Raw genomic sequence first — 12,078 nt, 5'->3', positions numbered from 1 at the left:
AGTACATCAACCTTTAAAATTATGCATATTATTTTACTGCACGTACAAAACTGGCCTTGTTTCTTAGATATTAGCTTTTGAGTTATCAGATTTGTGAGTTTAATTGTAACTCCAATTATTCATAATTATACAAATTCCTATTGAATTTATTAAGAGGTTTTACTGAATGTTTATAATCGAAGAAACAAAACTTCTTTGAAAATTATCTTCTTTTAAGTTAGTGCTTTCAAAAACCGTTCATCAGCATATTATAAATGACACCAGAAAATAGAGACTGCAAATAAGAACAATAATTTGTTTTCCCTTGGATATTTTATGTTGTGATGAAATAGAATAAGCACTCCACCAAATTACATTATAGGAGTCAAACAGGGTCTATTAGATGCTAGTCTACATTTTGCGAAATTATTTTGTTAATATTGTTAAATTTACTACCAATTGTTTTAAGAACTAAGAAAAAGCATAATAGCTGAGAAGGAAATGTTATAGGTTGATTTTTAGAAAAGAGGGTGTGTGGATATGGGGGGCCCTTCTAAACATTCATTCATTAGTGGCTATTAAGCATCTGCAAAGCATCAGTGGTTCTATAAAGAGCTTATGTAGATAAGCATCCTTCCCACGAAAACCTTATAAAGTGTATGTTAGTTATTGTCATTTTTACATAAGAAATAATTTCAAATAAAGAGAAATTAAATTATTTGTACAGGATTGCATAAAGAGTAAATGTCAGGAACAGAATTTGACACTGGACTTGTTTGCCATGTCAAACTGAGCTCAAAATCCTAAGTTATACTGTTCGGGCACATCAAATTTTATCCCAAGTTTTCCTCTCTTAATAGTGCTGAATAAAATTTTACCAGATTCAATTTGACCTAGTAACTCTAAGAGGAGCCAGGTCAGACAATCATCAACTATTAGTAACATATATAGAGGGTATACATGTTATAAACATTGCATTTTAAAATTCATTTAATAAATATTTGCTGAATATCTGCTATGTACCAGACATATATGAAAGATAATAAATTTAAAGTATTTATAGTTAGTATATGAATCATATTTTAATTACTTATAATTTTCAAAAAGTTAAAATGATGTAAAATATTTTAGAATCCTTTCTCTTTCCTTGTCTCTTAAAGCCACTCTCCACACTGGAGGAAACCAGTCATAAAAATTTGGTGTACATTATTCCAACCTCTTTCTGTGGTTTGACTATCACACAAACAATATCTGCATTCACTTACATTTACACTGAATTTTATAGACATACACATACATATGAATATATAAATGAAATCATTAAATAAAATCATTTTATTTTCTTTGATTTTCTGAGAATTGCTTTTTTTTCCTACTTAAAATATGCCCTTCTGTATTTCCATGTCAGTACATAGAGTCTATCATTATTTTAAACTTACTATTTTTAATGGCTTCATTATAACCTTCTATGTGAGTATATCAGAAGGTTTCCAATTTTTCACTATTAGGTATGGTCCTGAAATGTACATGCTCATAACCTGATTTCTGGGGTTTGACCAATGTGACTGGCAGGACACACAAACACCTCTGGAAGAAGGCTCTCAGAAAACACTACAAATTTCCCACAGATGAAGTCTGAGTACTGCAAGTCCACACAAGAACCAAGCTAGTTCTAAAAACATCATTCACCAAAATGCAGCTAGCCATGAGTACTGCTTTCTCTCTTTTTTTTTTAATTTACCCAGTAAACTTGACCTGACCCATCATCTAAAGTAAGTTAGTTTCTGCATCATGGCTCCTCTGCATTTTATATGTGATTTTAATGTACTGATCACAATACTTCTTCTTCTTTTTTAGACAACTCTTTTCTGTTCCTTCTCCTAAACTACTGCATAGGTAAGTGCCAGCCCTTTGTCTTACTTACCTTAGTTTCCCAAACACTTAGAATGGTGCCTGTGCATAGTGGTTCTTACAAAAGGTTGTTGAATGAATGTATATTACATACAATACATCAATTTTTAAAATTATTTTTGTGAAAAAGAATGTAGTACAGCTTTAATGTCATGCAAAGCCATAATAATTTGGTTCATCAACATTTGAGCTATCCTATCACACATTTAGAAATTTGGTAACAACTTGAATCAAATTTATTGCTTTCCTCTTCCCAGGAATAAATATATTGCTTATTCTCATGAAACAAATATTGCTTATTCTTGTGTATTATGAATGGAAAGGAGACATTTTGTAGTTTTCCTATGCTAGTGCATTGATATTTAGATATCTTTGATCTACTGAACGTCTGGCATACTGCATTCAAGCTTCAGCTCCACTCTTTCTAAGCTGCCACCTTAGGCTCCCTGAGCCTCAGTTTTCTCCTCTTGAAAATGAATATAACTGTGCTTACCTAGTATGAATAATCTGTGTTTTATATGAAATATAACTGAGTTGTGTGTCATGTACCACAGTTTCTGACAAAGAATGCATTATTATTATTAATAATGTTATTAATTAAAAACTGTACAGCATTATGGACAATAGCAATAGGTTAGTAAAATTAATAATAATAATACATATTAAGCATTTAGTACATACCAGGAGGTGTTCTAAGTTCTTTGCACATGTTAACTCATTCTCCCTTTATTATAACACTTTAAGGTGTGCACTGTTATGCCCCTATTGTATAGATGAAAGAACTAGCTCTCAGAGAAGTAAGTAAGTTGACCAAGATTATACAGTAAGTACAAAAACCACACTTCAAATTCAGGAATCAGACGCTGGAGATGATACAGAAATAAGGATTGTCATCGCTATGTGAATATTTCCAACTATTGCCCTTCAAGTTTAAAGGTTATTCAGTTAGAATGATTCTGTTACCTACTCTTTATCAGGAAAAAATAAAAAAACACTAAAGAGAGTCCCTAAACTTTATCTCAACATATCTACAAAGTACATGCACAATGATTTCCATATTCTCCTTCTAGGAAGGGCTTGATTTTAATGTGCTGTGTGTGCTGTTGCCAGTTTGCAGCTGAAAATCCCTCCAGAGGCAGCCTCAGCTGCAGAGAGCATCCTCACCAAGGTTCCACCTTTACCAGGGCAACAAATCCAGGGATTGATCATTGTAGGATTGTTGTTCTAGCTCCAAAGCTCCCTATGCAATCAGCCAAGGATGTCATTAAGGCTACATTATAGCTCTCCTTCTCTTTCCACCCAATAATGTTCCTTTCCTTTCTTTTCCAAAGTTGGAGGATCCTATAAGCACTCCTAATAAACACCCTGCACACTGAACATTCAACACTGTCAGCCATGCCTTTTGAAACAGTCTGTGCCCTTGTCTTTGAAGTCAATACATTCTCCTGATTTTCTTCAGTCTCATCTTCCTCCACCTAACTCTCAAATGTTGCTCTATATTAGGATTTATCCAAGACCCTCATCTACACGATCTCCCTAGGCATGAATAAGTGAATCTCATTCATTTTTATGGTTTCAATAACCATGCATGTGCTGCTGCTAAGTCACAAAACTACATCTTCAAGCCAACATTTTCCCTCCCATTATCAATATCCACAGATAGAACTCTCTACTGGCTTTACAACCAGGGATTAGCGAACGTTTCCTGTAAAGGGCCAGATAGTAAATATGTTAGGTTTTGTGAGTCATACAGTCACTGCTGCAACTACTCAAGTCTGCCATGGTAGCATCAAAGCAGCCACAGACAAAAGGAAAATGAATGGTCATAAATGTATCTCAATAAAAAGTTATTTAAAAAAAAACAGGGTGTAGGCTAGATTCTGTTTGCCAATGCCTGAGCTAAATTACTATTGTTCCTATTTAATCACACAGGTATTTAACCACACAGGTTTATGTGAGAATTGGATAAATTAAAGTCTTCTGAAATTTTTCTGGAAAATAACTCAATACAGATTAGCTGTGTAAAACAATAATAATGATTATTAATATTAATCACATTAATGGTTATTGAATTATTAATAAGCAAACGAGCTATTATTATTTATTATTTATATCCCTCACTAGACTATAGGATCTGTTAGACAAGGGCCATATATGATTTTGCTCAAAACTATATACCTACTGACTGGCCCTTCAGTGACTGTTGAATGAATAAGGCAATCCTAGTAGGTTTCTCTCCCCTGCCTGTGGCGAAAATCCTTGAGCTAGCCAGTGTCCAGGGCTAGACCAGAAAGCAGTGGCCTACAGAGGAATATGTCTTGCTCAGGTCAGCAGGTATGGAGTAGGGAATTGAACTTGAGACATTTATCCTGTCCAGGCCTGCCCTGTGCTAGTTTTTATTTTACCAATTGCTAAATATTTAGGAGGTCTTGGCTGCCACACAAGACTTCCCATTTCTTTCCCATTTTCCATTGGGAAAGCAACTGTGTATGGAAAGTCTTCATTACACAGATTGGTTCCACTCCAAAGTCTGCTCCTATGTCTGGGTTTATAAGTGCAGCTTTCAGGACCTCCCCCTGCCCACCCCTCCACAGATATCAAATTCCTCTGATGTGTAAGTCCCTCAAATAAAATGTACGGATTACAGTCAGCCCTCCATATTCGTGGGTTTCACATCCAGAGATTCAACAAACCATTGATCCACTTGGGTTGATTGTATAAGAGGATGTGGAACCGGCAGATACAGAGGGCCAACTGTACAAAGTGGCTTTGATAACCCACTGCTAGTGGCCTCTATCAGAGGTCGGTTTCCACTAGTTTCTTCTGGTGTGCACATTTGTATATCTATAAAAATTCACAAATAGTACTTAAAAGTGAGGAAGGGGTCTTCCCTGGTGGCGCAGTGGTTGGGGGTCCGCCTGCCGATGCGGGGGACGCGGGTTCGTGCCCCGGTCTGGGAGAATCCCGCATGCCGCGGAGCGGCTGGGCCCGTGAGCCATGGCCGCTGGGCCTGCGCGTCCGGAGCCTGTGCTCTGCGGCGGGGGAGGCCACGGCAGTGAGAGGCCCGCGTACCGCAAAAAAAAAAAAAAAAAAAAAAAAAAAGTGAGGAAGAAAACAGTGATACCCTGTCATGGAAAGTGGGAACTGTGTAGTTCATATAAAACCAATAAAAACATTTCTAGTACTAGAGGATGAATAATCCCAACTACATAGTTTACATTTGAATGATAAATATAAATTTGAAATATTCTACTTATGATAAAATAGGTACTTAATTCCTAAGAAAATTATTTTGAAAATATTACAAAGATACCAGAGGAAAAGCAGCTTATCTGTTTTGGAAAACAAGGCTGTTACATTTACTTTAAAGTATCCTGGTAAACAAACATTCAACCTTACAACTTACAATGTATTTCTACGGTAACAATATTTCCCATTAAGCACAACACAATAAATCTTTTTAAGGCTTTTTTGGATGTATTTACCTCTGAGCTGTATTTAGCCTTGAACAAGGCATGCTGATGAAAAAAAAATTTTTTTTAGAAACGAATGTTGAAAAACAAGAGCTTATGAAACCCCATTTTATCTACAAAGAGACAGCAATGAAAAGCGGAAAAAAAAACCTTATTACAACCAATGAAAAACTGTAACTCCTTTGCTACTAAAAATTACTTTTATTGTATTAACACACTGTCAGAACACATAAACCTATTTCATATAGCAATCAATTCTAAAACAATTACAAAGCTTTCAACACAGCTCTGGAAAAGATCTTTGAGTTCTCCTGGATGAAAAATTCTCTGAAAATAACAGAACTATATTTCGAAGGGAGGAACCTAAGAATTGTTTTTCCTATGGAAAATTATTAAAAATAAATATTTGGGGTTTTTAAATAGCAAGGTACAAAACTGATACAGATAAAAATAGAATTCATCTTTAATATTTAATAACCAGAGGTAATTTCTGTGTGCATGTGGGCATATAATTATTTGTCTTTCTTTATGCATATATGGTTTTTTTCACCCAAAAGGGAATGCTACTAACTCTAATAGGATAATATTTTTAAAAAGTTTGAGAATGTTTTCCTTCCCTGTCTTAGAGCTAGGAGCATATTATCCTCATAGAGAAACTGCTTTGCCAATATCGTGCCTGAAGAGTAGAGTGGCAATAGGGGAAAAACAGGTGAGTAAAACCCCTCATAATTTAGGTATGATTAACATCTAAAATAAAATGATGTTAATTAGAAAAGTGTGGGTGGGCATAATCTAATCAGTTAAGAGCTTTAAGAGCAAAACATGAGATTTCCGGCTTCCCTGGTGGTGCAGTGGTTGAGTCTGCCTGCCGATGCAGGGGACATGGGTTCCCACATGCCGCGGAGCAGCTGGGCCCATGAGCCATGGCCGCTGAGCCTGCGCGTCCGGAGCCTGTGCTCCGCAACGGGAGAGGCCACAACAGTGAGAGGCCCGCGCAAAAAAAACCCCAAAAAACCTGAGATTTCCTAGAAAAGAAGGAATTTGACCTTAGGGCTGCAGAATCAAATCCTGCCTTCCAACTTGCCCTACAAATTTCAGGTTGCCATTCCCAACAATTACATGAGCCAATTCCTTAAAATAAATCTATCTAACTATCTATTATCTATCTGTCTATCAACCTACCTACCTACTATTGTTACTATTTCTCTGGAGAATCCTGACTGATACAACTTCTCACTGCATGATACCCGGAGGTACATAATATCAACATGACTTATGACTGGTGATGTTAACCTTGATCACTTGGTTTAGCTGGTGTCTTCCAGGCTCCTCTGGTGTAAAGTTTTTATTTTTCCCTCATGATACTCAACATTTTGCAAAGCAGTTGTTAATTCCAGTCCATACCCAAGAAGACTGGAACTAAGTTCTACCTCCTGGAGAGGAACTGTAAACACGTATTACTTGGAATTCTTCAGAAAGAAGTATTTGTTCCTTCTTCCCATTTATTTATTCAGTTAACCATTTATTTATATCAATATGAATGCATGTATACTTATTTTATATTTGGGGTTGTAATAAGATATTCTCATTTATTTATTGCTCAAATTTTTCCAGCTGTGGCTATTGGGAGTTGTTTTAATTGGTTCCTGTTTCCACCCCTCCCCTCCCCTTCCCTTCCTTTGCAACTTCCTTTCTGGCACTACAAGAGCTCCCTAATCGTCTTGTATTTTTCCAGCCTTAGGCTAGAATCAGTCATTTTCCTAAAGGACCTTGGCTACACTTAATGGATAATTGTGTCTGGAACGAAGAGCTGAGTGCTGGGTGTGCTCATCGCTACTGAGGTGCCATTGTTTGTAGCCTCTCTCAGTGGACAGAACTAAGAAATACATGTGTGTACACAAAGCCATACACAGGTGCACGTCTAAAGTGTACCCCATGCTAATCCAGCACCACAGGGCTCATTGTAGACCTCCTCTCTCAATTATTTTTAACTTTTTTATCTGACAGTAAGAAACCTGGCTACTATCATCTGTAATCTATTTACTTATTTGGTTTTCCCTAGAATACATGTAAAGTAGTTTCAGAATTGCTAACCCATACTTGTGGGAAATCAATTTAATAATTAATGTACACTGTTTATATATGGTTCCCTTGCCAGTAGCCTTACAATATTCATTGAAAACAGTTTCCAAAGTTACTTAGGTTAGTTGCTTTTTTCCTCCTCACCCCCTTCTCTGAAGTCATATCATATAGTTGTAATATGTTTATATTTACATGTCACCACCATCTGTATTCCATGCTAGGATCCCTTGACAAATTGGTTGATACTTTAAATTTGCATACAGTAAAATCCACTCTCTATGGGTTTTGACAAATGCATATAGTCATATACCCAGTAATCCAGTTTCATACAGGATGGTTCCATAACCCTAAAAATTCTCCTTTGTAATCAACCTATTATCAACCCATTCTTTCTCCACCAACCCCTCTGATGGTTTAGAAGAAGTTATTAATTTCAGTTTCTTCGATTAAGGGTGAGGACAACACTCTGTAATTCTGACCCTCTTCAAATTGATTCCAGAAGTCTGGCCAGTTGATTGCTGATAAAGGTTTTAAGCAATTCAATAGGAAATTATATTATTTTCAACAAATTATGCTGGAACAACTGGATATCATATATTCTTTAAAAGTGACCATTATTTCACACCATTCTCAAATGTTAACTCAAAATGGATTATAGATCTAAATGTTTAATGAGAAACTGTAAAATTCTTAGAATAAAATCATTAAAAATTTGATGTAGGCAAAGTTTTCCCAGAACACAAATAATATAAACCATAATATATATATCTATGGATCTATATAGATAGAAAATTATACATATCTGTAAATTTGACTTCATGAACATGAGATCCATTGCTTTCTTAAAGACATTACCATGAAAATGAAAAAGCAAGCCAGAGATTAGGAGAAAGTATTTATAAGACATGTATCAGATCAAGAATGTGCATACAGCATATATAAAGATCTCTTATAATTCAATAATAAGACCACAAACCATGGTATTAAACGATTGGCAATACCTCAGATACTTCACAAAATAAGATATGTAATAAATACATGAAAAAATGCACAGTATTATTACTTATGAGACAAATTACGGATTAAAATCTCAATGAGATAGCACCACAAACAGATTAGAGTTGCTAATATTAATTTTAAAAACTCCTACCATGCTTTTTGTTGTCAAGGATGTGGACTACCTTGAACTCTCATATACCGCTGGTGGAAATATAAGCGGTACAGCCACATTGGAAAATACTTGGTAGCTACTGCACTTATAAAGTTAGACATACACATACTATCACTCTATGGTACTAACCCAAAATAAGTGGAATTTATGTGTACAAAGATGTGTACATCAAAGTTCCTAACACCTTTGTTTCCAGTAGTCCAAAACTGGAAACAGGATGTCTATCATCAGATGAATAAATGAACTAACTGTGGTATATTTATACCAAATTAAAAAATGGGTGCCACAAACTATTGACAAATATGAATGCATCTCAAAATTGTTATTCTAATTGAAAGAAGTCAGAAAAAAAAATATATATATATATGAGTAGAAAGAAGCTTTTGAGGGTGATAGAAATGTTTGCTATCTTGATTGTGGTGATTTTATATAGTATACACATACGTACCAACACAACTGTACAATTTTCTATAGTTCTAATATAGTTTATTAAAACTTACCAAGTGGAATGCGGACTGAAGGATGTAGCTGGACCCTCCTCCAAATCCCAGCATTCTCTTCGGGCCTGCACCAAGATGGCGGCGCCCACGTTGCAGTCCTTTATCTCAGGCAGGTAGTTCGGTGCCCCAGGCCCTTCAGGAGTCTTTCCCCTGCGGCTGCGTGAGGCCCACTCTGGTGCCCAGGGGTGGCTGGCGGTGTAGGAGGCTCGGGGTCTGTTTTAGAGGTTCCTCCCCTAGAGGAGAGCAAAGCTAGAGCTCCCTGCGCTCTTCCACCGTGGAAGGCGGGCCACCCAAGCAGCCGGAAGCTAGGCGCGCGCCAGGCGCCGGCTGCCGAGCGCGTGGGAGGCAACGAGCGCCCCGCATCGAAGGCTCCAAGCCCGTCTGCTCCTCACCAGCAGCTCTTCGCTGACGGGCGGGCCTGCAGCAGCTTCCCAGAGCGGCTCAGCTCAGCCCCGGGGCGGCCCCGAGCAACTGGGTGTGGGGGCGGGGTGCGGAGGCTGACGCTTGCGCAGGAGTGTCCGGGTCCGGATGCGGGGCGAGAACCGCGAGACCAGGAGCTTGGACGAGGTTTTACACCGGGTGCTGTAGGCCTAAGACCTCTGCTGCCTGTTCGAGCCCAGCTGGGTGCATCTGGTCAGCTGGGCAATATCATGTCCTGGTACGACTTCATCAACAAGTTGACTGGAGAAGACGGGTCTGGAATCACTGTTCCCCTAATTACAAGTACACCCGGATCCAAACTGGGAAGTCTGCTGGCAGTGCTCTTTGGCTGAACAGTTAAGACACCTCCTTTTGAATTGTATCAGTTCTTGGTCAGGAAGCAAGATGATTGCGTAGAAAGGTAAAAGCTCCTCACTTTTCTGCCCCTTGCACAGACTGACCACATAGTGCAGCTTCGGGTCAAAGAGCCAGGAAATTGGCGTCCTCAGAAACGACTTGCTGCGGAAGTAGCAAAGCTTGTTCATGGACAAGAGGGGCTGGGTTCTGCTAAAAAATGTACACAAGCCCTTTGTTATAGAAGCACAAATGCACTGGAGGTCACGTCTGATCAAGAGTTGTTTAAAGAAACTTCATTTTCCGGATTAGTTCTTAACCTTGGGACAAGTGTCCTGGATACATGCTGCAAAGCAAATGCCATTCCAGGTGGTCCCCGAGGGTATTGGATTGCAGAAGGTGGAGTCGGTATTAATCACAGACAAGTAACAAATCCTGAGAGTGTTTTAGTCGTTGGACCACATGTTCTTAAGAATGGGCTTTCATTCTTAATGATGGAAAAGGGATCTTTACACCATAAATGGCTTCAGCTCTGATGAAAAATCCTGTGGTTCAAACAGCCATCATTCATTCTCGAGATGTAAGAAAGAACTTACGCCTCTGCTTATGCAAATCAAGACAACAGAGACTGGAGTATACTCTCGGCTTCACACTGTAAGTAATTTCATTATTTACGTAGGTTGGTTAATAATAAGTTGTTTATGTGATGATGGAGTATTTCCTGATCTGTAAACATCGACTACCATAGAAAACCATAATTTCCTGGGTTAATCTTTTTTCTTTTAAGTTATACTTCATGAAAATATTAAATGCTGTGTTTCCTCTCCTACCCTTCTTGCTCTATTTTTTGAAGTTGAGGAGAAACAATGAAAAAGTGGTAGTTTAAGGGATTGTGGATACTTTTTATCAGGTTTGTATCTCACTGGTCTTAGGAGTGTTTTATTGTTGTTCTAAAATTAGCAGTGCCTCTAGTGTCCACATTAGGAATGCAAAATCTAGTATTTGGAAACATAAATTTCTGATTTTTTCATTATTTAGGAAGTATAGTTCTTAAAAAGAAGAAAAGTATCGGATGAAACCATAGTTGTCATTAGAAATTACAGTAGAAATCATTTCTTTTCAGAGAAAAGAACAAAAATCAGTACTTGACTTCTCAGAAGTTTGTAATTCAGTTTTGCAGTCCCTAGCCTGTTTCAGTATAGTTAAATTTATTCATCGCCTTAAAAAATGGAAAGTATCCAGTGGAAATTACTGAACTACAAAATCCATCTGATGAAATTAACAGCAACTTGGACACAAGTTAAAGATTCCAAGAATTTGAAGGCAAATTGATATGTTATTCAAACTGAATAATATAAAGAAAAAAAAAAACAAAAAGACAGTAGTCTCAGTTTCGGGGCAGTATCAAGCTAGTTAATGTATATGTAATTGGAGTTTCAAAAGGAGAGGGAAAAACAAACAATTCAGGGATCAGAGGAAAACAAACAAAATTTACTTGTTTCAGTTGTTAAGTATTACAAAGAGAGAACTTTAGTATCAAAGTTAGTAAGTCTAAGTAGTAAGTGTAATAAGTATTAGAACTAATGTATTGCCTGCCTAGAGTGCTTTACCACCACACCTAATTCATCTTCATATGCATCTCCAGTGTAACTGCCCCCAATGGTTTTCTGACCTGCACTCCTCTCATAGACATTAATGCCTAGTCATTCCTTTGCAATGTTTAATTTTACAGTATTATACTTGTATCATTGCACACTTAACAATTTAGTGAAAGTTTTATTTACATGTTTGTCTCTGCCACTATAAAACTATCTGGGACAATGTCTTATTTAAGTTTATTTATCTAGTATCTAGTACTATGAGCACATGGTCACTCTTCAGTGATTATTCATCAAGTAAAAGAAAGAATATAAGAAGATTCAAAATGGTAAAACACAAAGAAGGAAAATACCTAGAACTTATTACTATAAACCCTAAATGGTTATGAGAAATTACTCTGTAAAGGAAAAACAGGGCAAATTATTATGTACATTTTATAAATTTTTCCTGTGTTCCCTTAAAATTGATTTAGGGTATCATGGAAAACAGTCCACATCTTGAGCTGGTAGAGAGCATGGCTTGAGAATCAGAACAAATGAGTTGCTTAGTGTTTGTGTCTAAACACGTCTTTCATTGCAGTTTATCTTCC

General features: G+C 37.2%; 1 pseudogene; it reads left to right on the top strand.

The window, feature by feature from the left end:
* Positions 1 to 9,191: 9,191 nt before the first annotated feature.
* On the top strand, positions 9,192 to 10,513 carry LOC101271009 (tyrosine--tRNA ligase, mitochondrial-like; annotated as a pseudogene).
* Positions 10,514 to 12,078: the final 1,565 nt, after the last annotated feature.

Source organism: Orcinus orca, chromosome 15 (genome assembly GCF_937001465.1).
Source record: "Orcinus orca chromosome 15, mOrcOrc1.1, whole genome shotgun sequence".
NCBI classification, from domain to species: Eukaryota; Metazoa; Chordata; class Mammalia; order Artiodactyla; family Delphinidae; genus Orcinus; species Orcinus orca.
This window is presented reverse-complemented; position numbering and strand designations above follow the sequence as displayed.